Below are 13,196 nucleotides of genomic sequence, written 5' to 3' on the forward strand. Positions count from 1 at the left end.
ATCTAGCTTATTCAAATGTATCCAATGACCTACTGTTTTACAGAATATTAATGGGACAGCAATCGATAGCAGTGAGAAAATAAATGACATTATCTGACTTTGTTTATATAATATAATTTTCATCACAGTTTGAAGAGTAAGTTGTAAGGAGGCAGGAGAAAACAACGAACCTTAGGATGAATGTGGAGACAAAGATGTCATTACATATGACACATGCTTTGATAAAAGAATCGATTAATTTTGCTAATAAGTTGGGTTTGGGAGTGAAGCCAAGGAAGTAATTAAGGATTCTGAATACTGACTTGAGCAACTGAGTGGCGATTTATTTTGACATGAATAATATGAGGATGAACACATTTGAAAGACATATGACTTTTGAAATGACTTCTACACCACGTGGATACATCCAGAAAGACTTGATGGTCTTCACATCTCCATTATCCTGAAATGTACATCCTTTTCCTGGGATAGTTCTCCAACTTCTTCTTTTATCACTCTGACCATACTGATCATGATTTGAGTAAAGCGAATGTATTCCTCCTAAGGGTGTTCTCCCCCGGTGATTATCATTGGCTGGCTCCTTCTTAACATTCAGTTCACAGCTTCAATCTTCTGCACAGAGCAGCCTTCCTGGACCACAAAATGTAAAGTATCTAAAGCTTGTTGTCATCTCTACAGCAGTTCTCCACATGCCATCTCTCACTATCAGATGTGTTCCCCACTTGCTTATTTTTACCTATGACCATTCTTTCAAGTAATATTTCCATGAAGGCAGAAACAATACTGGTTTAATATGGAAGTAAACAAACACACAACCTGAAAACACCTGAGAGGTTGGCCAACCTTTCCAGGGAACGAGGTAAACTGTTCTTCCCAAGATGAGATAGCAGAAACCAGTGAACATTTTTACAGATGCAGGAGCAATGAACCAGAGTTTCTATGATTTATTTTGTAGCAGATGTTCTTTCTGTTCTCTGACCTCTGTCCTGGGGACAGCAATTTAGAAAATGAAGGGGTGGCAGCACATGATTATGTCACATACACTTATTTAATTGAAATGATCTCATTTTGTAATAGAGACTGAAAACTGAGAGAGAGCTCTGAGTGGCAGCTGTTGCTGTCCTCCATGGGCCCTTCACCTGGACTCTGGGCTCATAGATAATTCTTTATTAATCTCTTTTCTAGCATTCTTGGTCTTTTTTTCTCTTTACTTCTCCCATCCTCCATGCGTTCAAGACAACTTGTCTTCCTCTTCCAGCAGTTAAATTTTAATTATCTCTTTCCTCAAAATCTCATGGTATAGAATTTGTTTTACTTACATAAATTCTGTTCAATCTCTAATTTCAGGCATCCTGTTACAGGCTATGCACAAGAACAACCTCAGCTCATGCTCAGAATCTACCTCCCTTGTTGCTCACCAAAATCCTCCAGCTCTGTAAGTTCATGAACTAGGACTGAAGCTTCTGTGCCCTGCAGTGTGTTCTCCTTAGCCGAGATGTGCTATAAATTGTTTGATAAAGTTGAAGATTTTGCCCTCTATCCCTTTCAGAATTTCTGTTTTTTGGGTCATTTGCTATTCTCCCATTATTTCTTATGCCTCTCTGCAAAGCATCCCTGGACTACCAGCTAATGCAGAGGAATAAGAACGGTTAGCTTCTGCAGTGATTGTGAATTTCAATCACAAACACAGATGTTCAGTTAATAACATTTTCTTTTCATGTATTCAAAGATGTTCAAGCACATAGTTTTTAGAGTCAAGTAGCTCTATAACGTTTATAACAAAAACAGCTAATTCTTCTACCTTTCTCAAGTCTCTTACCATCTCAAAGAGGTGGCCACTTCCAACCCATCCAGCTGATTTTTCCTGTAGTAGAATATATTTACTATACATTGACTAACATATTTCTATAAAGTAGCCATATACTTCTATTTCTTAAGTCTTCAGTTTCAGATGGTACCAATGGCTTCCTAAGGTGTAAGATGAAGATTCAGCTTTCTCGTAACACCACCCCAATGCAGACATATGTGTACATGCCTGTATAGATGCGTCCCTTCCCCCTTTCCCAAAAATGTATTGATTTGGGTCCATTATGATGATCATTTTCTTTCTTGTAGAATTTGTTTTCCCTTGGAACTAATGCTTTGTCTCTTTCTATCCGTTTAGATCTCTAATTACTGTTAATTAATGCATGGTCTACCTTCCTGACAGAAGGATAAACCTTCTCTTAACATATTGAGGTTTTTTCCTTGAAGACATCCACTAGGAGTCTTCTGTAATCCTCCTCAAATAAGCCAGGCCTGTGCATAGTTGTTCCCATGGGAATTTTCTTTATAAACATACTGGAAATTTGCTTATTCACATATTTTTGTATCTTGTGGGTTAGATATTTCTTTTCTGGTGTAAGAGCCAAGGAAAAGCTTTCCCTTTCACACTAGGAGGAGTCACTGAAAAATCACCTGACAAAAGGCCAATTCACTGGAGAAAAGTCATAAAAATTTATTAACATACATACGGGGGAGAACCACAGTGATTACCCTAACCCCCCAATGGGGTTTAGAAGCTTGTATACCATCCTGAGGTAGAAAGAATTGGGGTTGGGTCCTGATAAAAGTTATGAGAGAGGGAGAAGAGGAAGCCTGAAGAACAAAGATGGTCCTGTTGTATAGGTGAAATCTCCCAGATCACAGCTCTCAGAGAAAATAGATGGCAAACTTTTTTTGGGCCTTTAAAAATGCCAAACTCTTCGTCTTTCCTACATCTGGACAAGGGAAGGTGTCAGAGAAAACCTGACTGCATTGATGTAGATTCTCACCAGATGCAAATCTCCTCCCAAGAGACAGATTTTGGGGGCTGATTCTGGTTGCTGGCTCTTTGAATACCCAACTCAAAATATGTCACAGAAGTTTATTTTGGGGTGAAACATTTTGATTTTCTTAACTGTAATCCATCCTTTCCTCTTTCTTGGTTTAATTTCTTATTTATTGTAGTCCATGTTCCATCAAAGATTTCATGGGAAGTAAAAATTTGAGAACTGGTTTGTCTGAAGGCATGATTGTATCCTTTCACTTAATTGATGGTTTTAATGCAAATAGGATTGCAGGTGAAAAATAATTTTTCTCATTATAGTGCTAAAGATGCTGCTCATTTTTTCTAGATTCTTCTGTTGCTATTGAAACCTCTTGTTTCTATTACTTCTTGCTAAGTAGCAAATCATCTCAGATCTTAGTGTGTAAAACAATGATTTTTTAAAATTTTATTTTATGTTCAGGGGCACATGTACAGGTTTTACATAGGGAAACTTGTGTCATGGGGATTTGTTGTGCAGATTATTTCATAACCCAGGTATTAAGCCTAGTACTCTTTAGTTATTTTTCCTGATGCTCTATCTCTTCCCACGTTTCATCGTCCACCCTCCACCCTCCAAAAGGCCTCGGTATGTTGTTCCCCTCTATCTGCCTATATGTTTTCATCACTTAGCTTCCACTTATAAGTGAGAAAATATGGTATTTGGATTTCTGTTCCTGTGTTAGTTTGTTAAGGCCTCCAGCTCCATTCATGTCCCTGCAAAGGACATGATCTTTGTTCTTTTTTATGGCTGTACAATATTCCATGGTGTATGTGTACCACATTTTCTTTATCCAGTCCATTGTTAAAACAATGATTTATTATCTCTTAGGATTCTCTGGGTTGGCTGTCAGTTTTCTGGCTGGATTCACATGTGCTCTCTAACATGACACACTCAGCCGAACTGGGCTGAACGGGGAGGGTGAGATGGCTGAGTCTTTCTCTGCTTGTGATACCTCATCCCTGAGGGGACTTGTCTGGGCTGGACCTCTTTCTCATGCCGTCAGCGGTGCTCCAGAAAGGCAAGGCCCCGAGCACAATAGCAGTTTTTTAATCATCTGCTTGCATCACATTTGCTGATGCCCCATTGGCCAGAACAATATCCATGGCCAAACCCAGCATCAGTTTGAGAGATGATTATACATGTGCATGGATACCGGGAGATGCGATTCACCTGGCAACTTTAGTGTAACAATCTGCAATAATCTAGCCTCTGGCCCCAACGGTACATGTTCCTCCATGTGCAAAACATACTCATGACCCCTAAAAACTCATCAAACCACAACATTGAGCTTAAAATCCACTGATCTTATTACCTACATCAGCCCAGGTGTGGATTAGGCTTCTCTCTTTGATTCAGAGATGCATGAATTTAAAAAAAAACCATGCTATCTGCCTTCTACACATCTATACTTGATGGTGAGACAAGGGCAGGATATGTGCAATAGACATTCCTATTAAAAAGGAGGAGGAACAAGAAGAACATAGAGGTCACTGTCCATAGCATTTCTGAAATCCAGCTGATCACGTAGTGTAAGGAACCTGTGTCTGATCATAGAAATTTTTTCTGTATTAGGCTCAATTCTGTCCCTTGGAAGTAGTTCTGTGGTTAATGGTTTACCATGTTTCTTAAAGAAATCCTCTGGGATTCTTACCTCTGAAACATGTATTTCTTCCTATAAAAAACAGGTCATATTTTCACCTGAAGAGCCTCCTTGTTTCCTGTGGAAAGTTGAGAGCTCAAGAGCATCTTTATTTTTTGAGTGATTTCTACCTCTTTTGTTCCAAACTTATACAACTCCTTAAAAAAGTTTGTGGGCATTTTATAAATCTGATTGTGATTCACTCCATGTCCCAAAAACCACACCCATGATTCTTTTTGGGAGAACCATAGGCCATATGTACAGCTGCAGTGAAATAACACTTTTAAGAGTCTTAGAATGATTTTTCTCTAGCTGAAGGAGTCTTCTAAGCAGAGGTCTTTTCAGGGTCTTAACAAAGGATCTTATGAACACATCCTTGATTTACTCTTTATCCAGAGGCCATTTCTTATTTTGAGAGTCTTTTGCCAGCTAGAGAGCCTGGAAATGTGAAACAGTTTGATTTTCCAACCCAGTAAGTCTGAATTGGAAATTCTTCTTGCATACTGAATAGTTCTCTCTTTAGCTCATATTTATCTTCCCATATCTTTTCATACAGAGCTAACAGAAGCCAATTGGCACTTTCAATACTCTGCCTAGAAATCTTATCTGCATGCATAGGTTAATTTGGTACATTTTCTATTTCCCAGGAGTTTTACCACTTCTTTCATAACTATAACACATGGGTCATCATCTTTTAAGCTTTCTATCAGTTTCATTACTGCACCTCCAGCCTCCATTATCAAGCTCCTCACTGCGGTGTCAGCCTCCACCACTGCCCCTTCCCAAAGCCAAGAGTATACACATCTTAGGTCGTTGTGATAGCAGTGCCCTATTTCCGGACCCCTTTCTGTTTTAGTTATTTATTGCTGCCAAACAAAGCACCCTAAAATGGAATAATGCATGTAACTATAAAAAGCTGCATACAAATGCGGGAAATAATATTAACACTATTATTTCAAAGAACATTTAATCTGAAGATACAAAAATTGTTCTGTTTTGTGTGAATGATAGACGAGAGTGGACACCAGGCTATTAACATGGTTTACTGATTTTTGGAAATGTGATACTTGAAAAAGTCCAATTAGAAGCTTTCATCATCTTCTATCTCAAACAAAAGGCATGCTGCAACTCAACCAAGTAAACGGCATTTTGTTGTGAGAGATGTTTTTAATTAGAGAGCTGATTAAAACTGTGTTTGTCTGGAACTTAGAAAAGGTGAGTTGGTTTGCCTTTGCTCTTGTGAGTGCATGTTGGTAACAAAAACTAGCAGAGAGTTGGAAAGGCTGGTTCCCAATGCCATTTCTGGCACTCAGGTGACCTTAGGCACCTCATTGCTCTAGCTGGGGTTCTCAGTGTTCTCATCTGAAATGTGACAAGCTTAGTCCATCTGCTCTTCATCATATCCCCTAACCTTAACAGTCAATGACAGAATAATTTGAGGCTTTAAGTAAATCTTCCCCATCTGGAAATTGGACTTATTCTCAAAAGAAGACATGGTGTTAGTACTGGAAAGAACTTCTGAGATGATTTTTATAAAATACCTTGAGTTATTTTTGGTAAAGGACCATGACAATCCCAAGCTTTCATTTACTAACAAGTTTGATCCTAAGGTAAAAAAGTAGGGGTAAATCCTGTCCTTAAAATATATTGATCACTCCTCAGAGAATAAAGTGATTCAGATTATCAATCCAGCTTCAATTTAATTGCATTAAAGACTGAATGTAAAAATTGCCGGGTTACTGCTGAAGGAAATGTTGACCTAATAAGCATAGGTTCAAGTTTGCACATAACAATCTGTGTGTCTATGCCTGTATCTTTATCTATTTAATACATTATTTTTATGCTAGAGAATTTGAGCACAGACAAGCTATAAAACATGCACGAGAACATACTCCACAGGGATTAAAGTATCTCCAAAGACATGAAAGTAGAAAGCATCCTTTTGACTACAAAATGAATTTGACTCTAAATTAACAGTGTTGGCTGGGTGCTGTGCCTAACACCTGTAATCCCAGAACTCTAGGAAGTTGAAGCAAGAGGATCATTTGAGCCTAGGAGTTTGAGATTAGCCTGAGCAACATAATGAGACCCTTCTTTATACAAAAAGTAAAATAAAAATAAAATAGCCGTGTAATTTATTTTTGAGTAGTTGAATTATGTATTAGATTATTGCAACTTATCAGACAAAGATGCAAACTCAGAAATAAAAAGATTCATGCCACCTCTAAGATCTTACTAAATTCAACACCAATTTAAAAAATGACAGATATAACAGCTGAATTCTCTTTTGGGCTATAATACTGGAAAAATACATAATTTTGGTCAAATAATTTAATTACATTGTTTTATCTTAATAGATAAAAAAGAAATGTGAAGATATTTTGTAAATGAAAAACTACTATTAAAGTGTGAAGGCTTAATTTCATTTACAGTGTTATTGTTTTATTGAAGACTTCTTAAGTGGACGAACTATAACAAATGTGAAGCAAGTTTTCTTAAAATTCCATATTCTGTAAGTTATTTTGAAATATTGGTGAATACGAATATTATGTATTCTAATATGTTTATATAGCATGTAATGTTATATATAATATATTCCATTATACTTATAAAATATATATTAGTTAATATATAAAATATAACATTAATATATGACATACTAATAAAATATTCATGATATATAATATAATCACATATATTGAATTATATTAATATAACACATATAGTATGTTATATTTATATATTATATATAATATGTCTATACAGAGAGATATTTGTATTTTTTAAAAATGCTATGTTGTAAATATTTTGCAATTTAATGAATAATTCCTGTAAACTTGACTTTAGGTGAAGGTATAATAGTTAATCTTCTCCAAGTTCCCAAATTTTCATTACTTCCATTGTTTACTCATTTAATGGGTAATTATTTCTATTTGTTGTCATTTTAATGTATTTTATGTTTTTAAAATCATAAAGGATGTGGTATTAATAGTTTTTATGCACAAATTATTATCAACATCTTTGACTATTTTGATAGGATTCCCTAGAAGTTTCTAGAGTTACTGGGCTAAAGTTTTGTACTTGATAAAAATTGACATATTATTCTAGGAAAAGATTGCAAATGTGTACAGATCCGAGCTTTTACAGGTAAATGAGAGAATTCTTTTCACATGTCATGCTCTCCAACATTAAGAGGCTTCCAAAGTTACTTCTAATTTGTAATGCAAAAACAGCTTTTATTACCTTAATTACAAGATTTTATCATTATAGAGCGGGCCTGTCCAAAGCTGTAGCCACCAGCCACATAATTTAATTTGAAATTCACTAACTTACATAGAATTAAAAAATTCAGCTCTTCAGCTGCACCAGCCACATTTCAAGCGCCCCGTAGCCACATGTGGCCACAGTGTTGAGCATCTCAGAACAGGACACTCCCAGTGTTACAAGCATTTCAGCTGCTATAGAGGCTAGATTTTATCTTTATAAATTAATAGCTAGTTGCAATTATGTTCTTTCATTTGCAATTGATAGACGCAGACACATAACTCAAACCTGCTTAGAAAATAAAAATAAGGACAATTCTCTAGCTCATTTCATAGGCAGTCAGGGTGGATATGGATTTCCAGGCATGTTTTAGCGTGTTATTTTAAACAATGCTTCCATCTCTCTACAAAAATCAGTAACCTATTTTTTTTTCCATTTTCTTCTATCACTCTCCATTTGGTTGCAAAGATGACAGCTTGTGGTTTATTTCATTCTCATAAATGTTCTGTCATTAGCAATTTGGTCTGACTTATTTTAATCACATAAATTAATTGTGGAAGAATTTTTTAAAAGCTTGTTATAAAAATTGTTTATAGTATTCCATTTTTCCATCCAAACTATAATAAATCCCTGTGTATTATTTGTATTTTATAGATCATAGAAATATTTTTGTTTTCGTATATTTTCTACATAAATCTTACAAAATTTATAGCTAGGTACTTCATGTTTCTATTACTATTTTGGATAGGGTCTTTTTTTTCATTTTGTTTTCTAAAAGCTTACTGTTCATTTCTCAAAAAATTATTGAATAATCTGTATCTATATTTTATCTGTTTACTTTGCTTATCAAAGTTATTAAGTCTAATATTTTTTCAATTGATTCTCTTAGGCTATCTAAGGTATAATCTAAGTAAATTCTTTGAATTATAAATGGACTGTTTTTTAATTATTATTTCAAATAGTTCCAGTTATATTGGTTCTTGCCTTTTTTCATTCACTAGAACATTCAGAACTATTTTTTAAATTTGATTTTAGACATTAAGAGTGCTTGCAGTTTTTTACTTTGAAAAATTCACCTTGAAAAGACTAAATACAAATTTTAAATGAGTTCTCTACATCTTTATTTGGTTGTATATAGAACAATGAAAGGTCTTTGTTGCCATTTTTTTAAGAAAAATCTTACTGCTAGAGTTTCACTTTTCTTTCTTCTTGTTGGATGACTAAACAGGAAGAGCGTAGAGCTGCCAAGCCAGCCTTTGCTCAGCTGCATCCTGCCCAGCCTCAGGCGCTCAGTGACCTCAGTAGGATCCGCTGCTCCTGTCTTCTAGCCATCTCGTGGGGGAGGGCTTCCCAGGCTCCTCAGCAGGCAGTTGAAGATGTAGCCCCAGGGGACTCCTGTCCCTTGGTCACATCCCTTTTTTCAACGTGACCTTCCCACTCTGGTCCTCTCGAGGCTGTCTTTGCTGAGGACAGGCCATGCAGATCCCTGGTCAACCTTGCTCTGCACCCAGGTTGTCAGCATCCTCAGGGTCCACATCTTTCTCCCCTGCACAGAGGGGCTGGAACCCTGCTGTGGCTGGATATGGGAACAGCCACCCGCTGTGGTGGGAACAGATATCACAGGGCTGGCCTTCAGGAACTCTGGTTGAGCTCTCATTTCTCCTCACACTTTCACACTATTAGCTGTTTAGAGGCACTTTACGGCTGTAGAGCATCTGTGACGGCTAAAATTGTCGTTTTAGTGGTTACACGGGGCCTGTTCCAGAGTCTGAATTTTAATGGAACCTCCATGCTCTCTTGGCAGCCCCACAGCCTCTCCAATGCAGCATCACGACGTTTCTGGACGTGGATTGCTTTGTAAATGTCTTTAAATTCACTTTTCACTTTCAAAATACCAACACTTGCAATGTATATGATAGGTTACTTGTTCAACATGTAATACACAATTATGATCAGTAGACATTTCAAGGAAAAGACCTTGGAGCTATACTGAATTAATGATGAACAAAAGTATTTTTGCATGTTTTAAAGTAACACAAAAATTTTAGCTTAATAACCTATTTTTAATTCCCAGTGTTAAATTCTGCTGAAAAAGTTTAGTCTAAAGCTGCCTCCTTACATATTTTAAAATAGGCCTGAAGGTTTATTCATACATAGTGAACTGAAACCTAACTAGATGTGTAAACAGACTGGAACATACCCTTGTGCCCATTACTGAGTTTTGGCCAATCAAAGGCAGCCAACTGTCCAAACCAAGTTCAAGTAAGACACTGCCCAGCTGTAACCAATCTGGCTGTTTCTGACCTCACTTCTGTTTTTTTGTACCTGGGATTTCCTTTCTCAGTCTTTTTTGTTTTAAGACAGAGTCTCACCCTGTTTCTCTCTCTCTGTCTCTTTTTTTTTTTTTTTTTTTTTTTTTTTTTTTTGAGATGGAGTCTTGCTGTGTCACCCAGGCTGGAATGCAGTGGCATGATCTCAGCTCACTGCAACTGAACCTCCGCCTCCCAGGTTCAAGCGATTCTCTTGCTTTAGACTTGAGAGTAGCTAGGACTATAGGTGCCCACTGCCATGTCCCACTAATTTTTGTATTTTTAATAGAGATGGGGTTTAACCATATTGGCCAGGCTGGTCTCGAACTCCTGATCTCAAGTGATATGCCCCCCTTGGCCTCTCAAAGTGCTGAGATTGCAGGTGTGAGCCACTGCACCTGGCTCTTTTTCAGTCCTTAAATCTTCCCCAATCACCCAGCAGCACCAGAGTCTCTCTGGTTCAGGGAACTGTCCAATTTGCAAATCATTGTTTGCTCAATTAACCTCCATGAAATTTAATTCGTCTAAGGCTTTTCTTTTCACAATTGTTATTTTTGTGCATTCTCAAATCTTGATAGAAACCTTTTTGAAGTTTTATAAAATTAATTGGGTAGCAGTCCATGTGTCTGTGCTCTGGATTTTATTAACTATTTCACAATTAATCCTTTGTTAAATTTTGAAACAAAAAAATCCATAGTGTTATCCTTGTTAGCATTCTACTCATTCTTTCTACTATTTTGGCAACTTAAAAATATCCAGGACAGGCATGGTGGCTCATGCCTGTAATCCTAGCATTTTGGGAGACCGAAACAGGAAGACTAAAGATTGCTTGAGCCCAGGAGTTCAAGACCAGCCTGGGCAACAAAGCAAGACCCAATTCCACACACAAAAAAAAAATATAAAAGAATTACCTGGACATGGTGGCATGCTCCTTTAGTCCCAACTACTCAGGAGACTGAGGATAGCTTGAGTCCAGGAGGTCGAGACTGTGGTGATCCACTGCACTGCAGCCTGAGTGACAGAGCAAAATCCTATTTAAAAAAAATAATATATATATATATAATATCTCCAGAGATATATATATATATATCTCCAGGAAAGTATCCATACAACAAGATTGTAAAAGTAATTGGCATTTAACCCCGTATCTGACAGTCTTTCAGGTTTTATATACTACTGTTATTATTCACTATTATTATATGAACTTTATGACTTCTAATACTTCTATTTTTCTGTGTCATAGATTTGCTCTTTCATTTTCATTATTTCAAAAGATTGATCCTTAAAATATCTGATCTATTTTGCTATTTTCTATATTTTGACTAGTTTTATTCACTTTCAGTTCATTCTTTTGGTTTTCCTTAGAGTTGTCTTTTATTTTTCAAATTTTTTTGAAATCAATCTCTGTTTCATATCTATTTGTTATTCTGTGATAAATAGGGTAGTTTAGGATATGAATTTAACTCTGGATATAAATTTGGCAGCACCCCTTATGGTGTATAACTGTAATGAGAGGCATTTTTTAATTTTTATTTTTATTTAGTTTACATATGCATATTCCATTTGTTTCAGAGCTACATGTGTGTTTCTTATCTCTGACTAGATGAGGGACCTCTCCCGGGTTTTAGGTATCCATGGACTAATGTCTTTCCTATATGATTCTAAGTTCAGATGGAAGTGCATAGCACTCCCTTAATTTATGTTCAGTTGAAGGATTTCATCAGTTTCATTTTGCTAGCTTGAGTTTGAATATTCCAATTGGTCATTGTTCAACTATAGTAGAGAGTTTGAAGCATCCTGCAATTCTTTTTTGAGCTGATTTTTACAAGAAAGTGAACACAAGCTGCATCCATTGCCTATGAGCTTTTTCTGCCACTGCCTAGTTCCTTAAGTTAAAAAAAAAGGAAAAAACATTCTTCTTAGAAGGCCAGTATCCCAAGATGCAAGGCTACTCTGCTCATGCCCTTTTTCTTCGTTGTCTCATGGGCTGGGAGTCCGAATGGGAATAGACGGGAGGAAGGTGAGCAGACATGGGATCCTGGGCCACTCAGGTAGCGTGTTCACTCAGCAAGAGGATCTCTGTCTCTGTTCATCAGTATTTGTTTTTGTTTACTTATTTTTTATTGTTTGGTTGTATCTTGGCTCATTTTACAGACACTACAAACCCTGAGATCCCTAAGAAGAGGCAGGCAACAGAAGAGTGTTCAAAAGTCTTTTCCTACCGTTTTTGGAGCCATCTGGCTTATTTTGACATGCAGGATAGAAAGTGAGATATGTAGTCCAAGAATATATTTCTTGGTACCTACACACATAGAAGATATATGTAGGGGAAATATTGCCCCTTCTTGAGTCTATTGTCCATTTTTATCTTTAACGTACTGTGTTGAAAGATTTCACTTTAATATGCCTTTATGGGTGTTTTAATTAGATGGAAGGAACATTATCTGCCATTCTAAATGGAAGCTTCCTTTAATTCTTGAGTAACATGAAGAATTGGTAGAAACTTCTACTGATTGGAAGCATCTGTTTTGTCAGTATAAGATTCATTTCAGTCTTGGAGATAACCTTAAAAGCAGTATAAGAGAACAAGGAGGAAGAGAAATCACTGTCACTTTTGTAGCCCTAAATCTATTGTTTTCCAAAGTCTTGAAGCTGTTCTGGCAGTTTATTTTGATTGGTACAGATGTGAAAGTGGAGCAGCCCTTTCCTTGGGCTACGCGCCTGTGATTTATTTATTCAACAAGTGTTTATTGTGTGCCGGGTTGCATACTCATCAATGAGTACAAAATGGTGAGAAAGACACTTGGCTCCTGCCTTTTTGGTTACATATCTTAAAGAGGAGACACCAAGACCAAAACCAAAAACTCTGCAGCAGCACGAGTAAAGAAAAGTCGACTGAATAAAAACATTGGCAAGTTGCATTGTGTAATGAATAAAAAAACGAGATAAGTTTTAAAAAATATTAAGTAGAAAGCCGTTTTCTTCTGGTCAGGGAAGTCCTCTTCAAGACAGTGATATTTAAACAGAGCCAAGCTTTGAGAATTAGAAGCGGTTAAATGAAAGGTAAACAGAAACCACTATCGGTACAGGTAACAGCATTTGTAAAGGCCCAGAGAAATGAAAAGAAAAGAAAAA

At 36.6% G+C, this 13,196-nt stretch overlaps 1 long non-coding RNA gene across 1 annotated transcript in view; it reads right to left on the bottom strand.

Moving 5' to 3' along the window:
* Positions 1 to 302: 302 nt before the first annotated feature.
* The window catches only part of LOC135966885 (uncharacterized), a 34,536-nt gene continuing 21,642 nt past the window's right edge, over positions 303 to 13,196 (bottom strand). The window contains exons 2-3 of the long non-coding RNA XR_010580594.2: positions 10,973 to 11,092; positions 303 to 630 (exon numbers count right to left, since the gene is read on the bottom strand). This is a non-coding gene — a long non-coding RNA (uncharacterized lncRNA). The remainder of the gene's footprint in view (positions 631 to 10,972; positions 11,093 to 13,196) is intronic.

The sequence above is a fragment of the Macaca fascicularis genome, chromosome 13 (genome assembly GCF_037993035.2).
Source record: "Macaca fascicularis isolate 582-1 chromosome 13, T2T-MFA8v1.1".
Classification (NCBI taxonomy): Eukaryota; Metazoa; Chordata; class Mammalia; order Primates; family Cercopithecidae; genus Macaca; species Macaca fascicularis.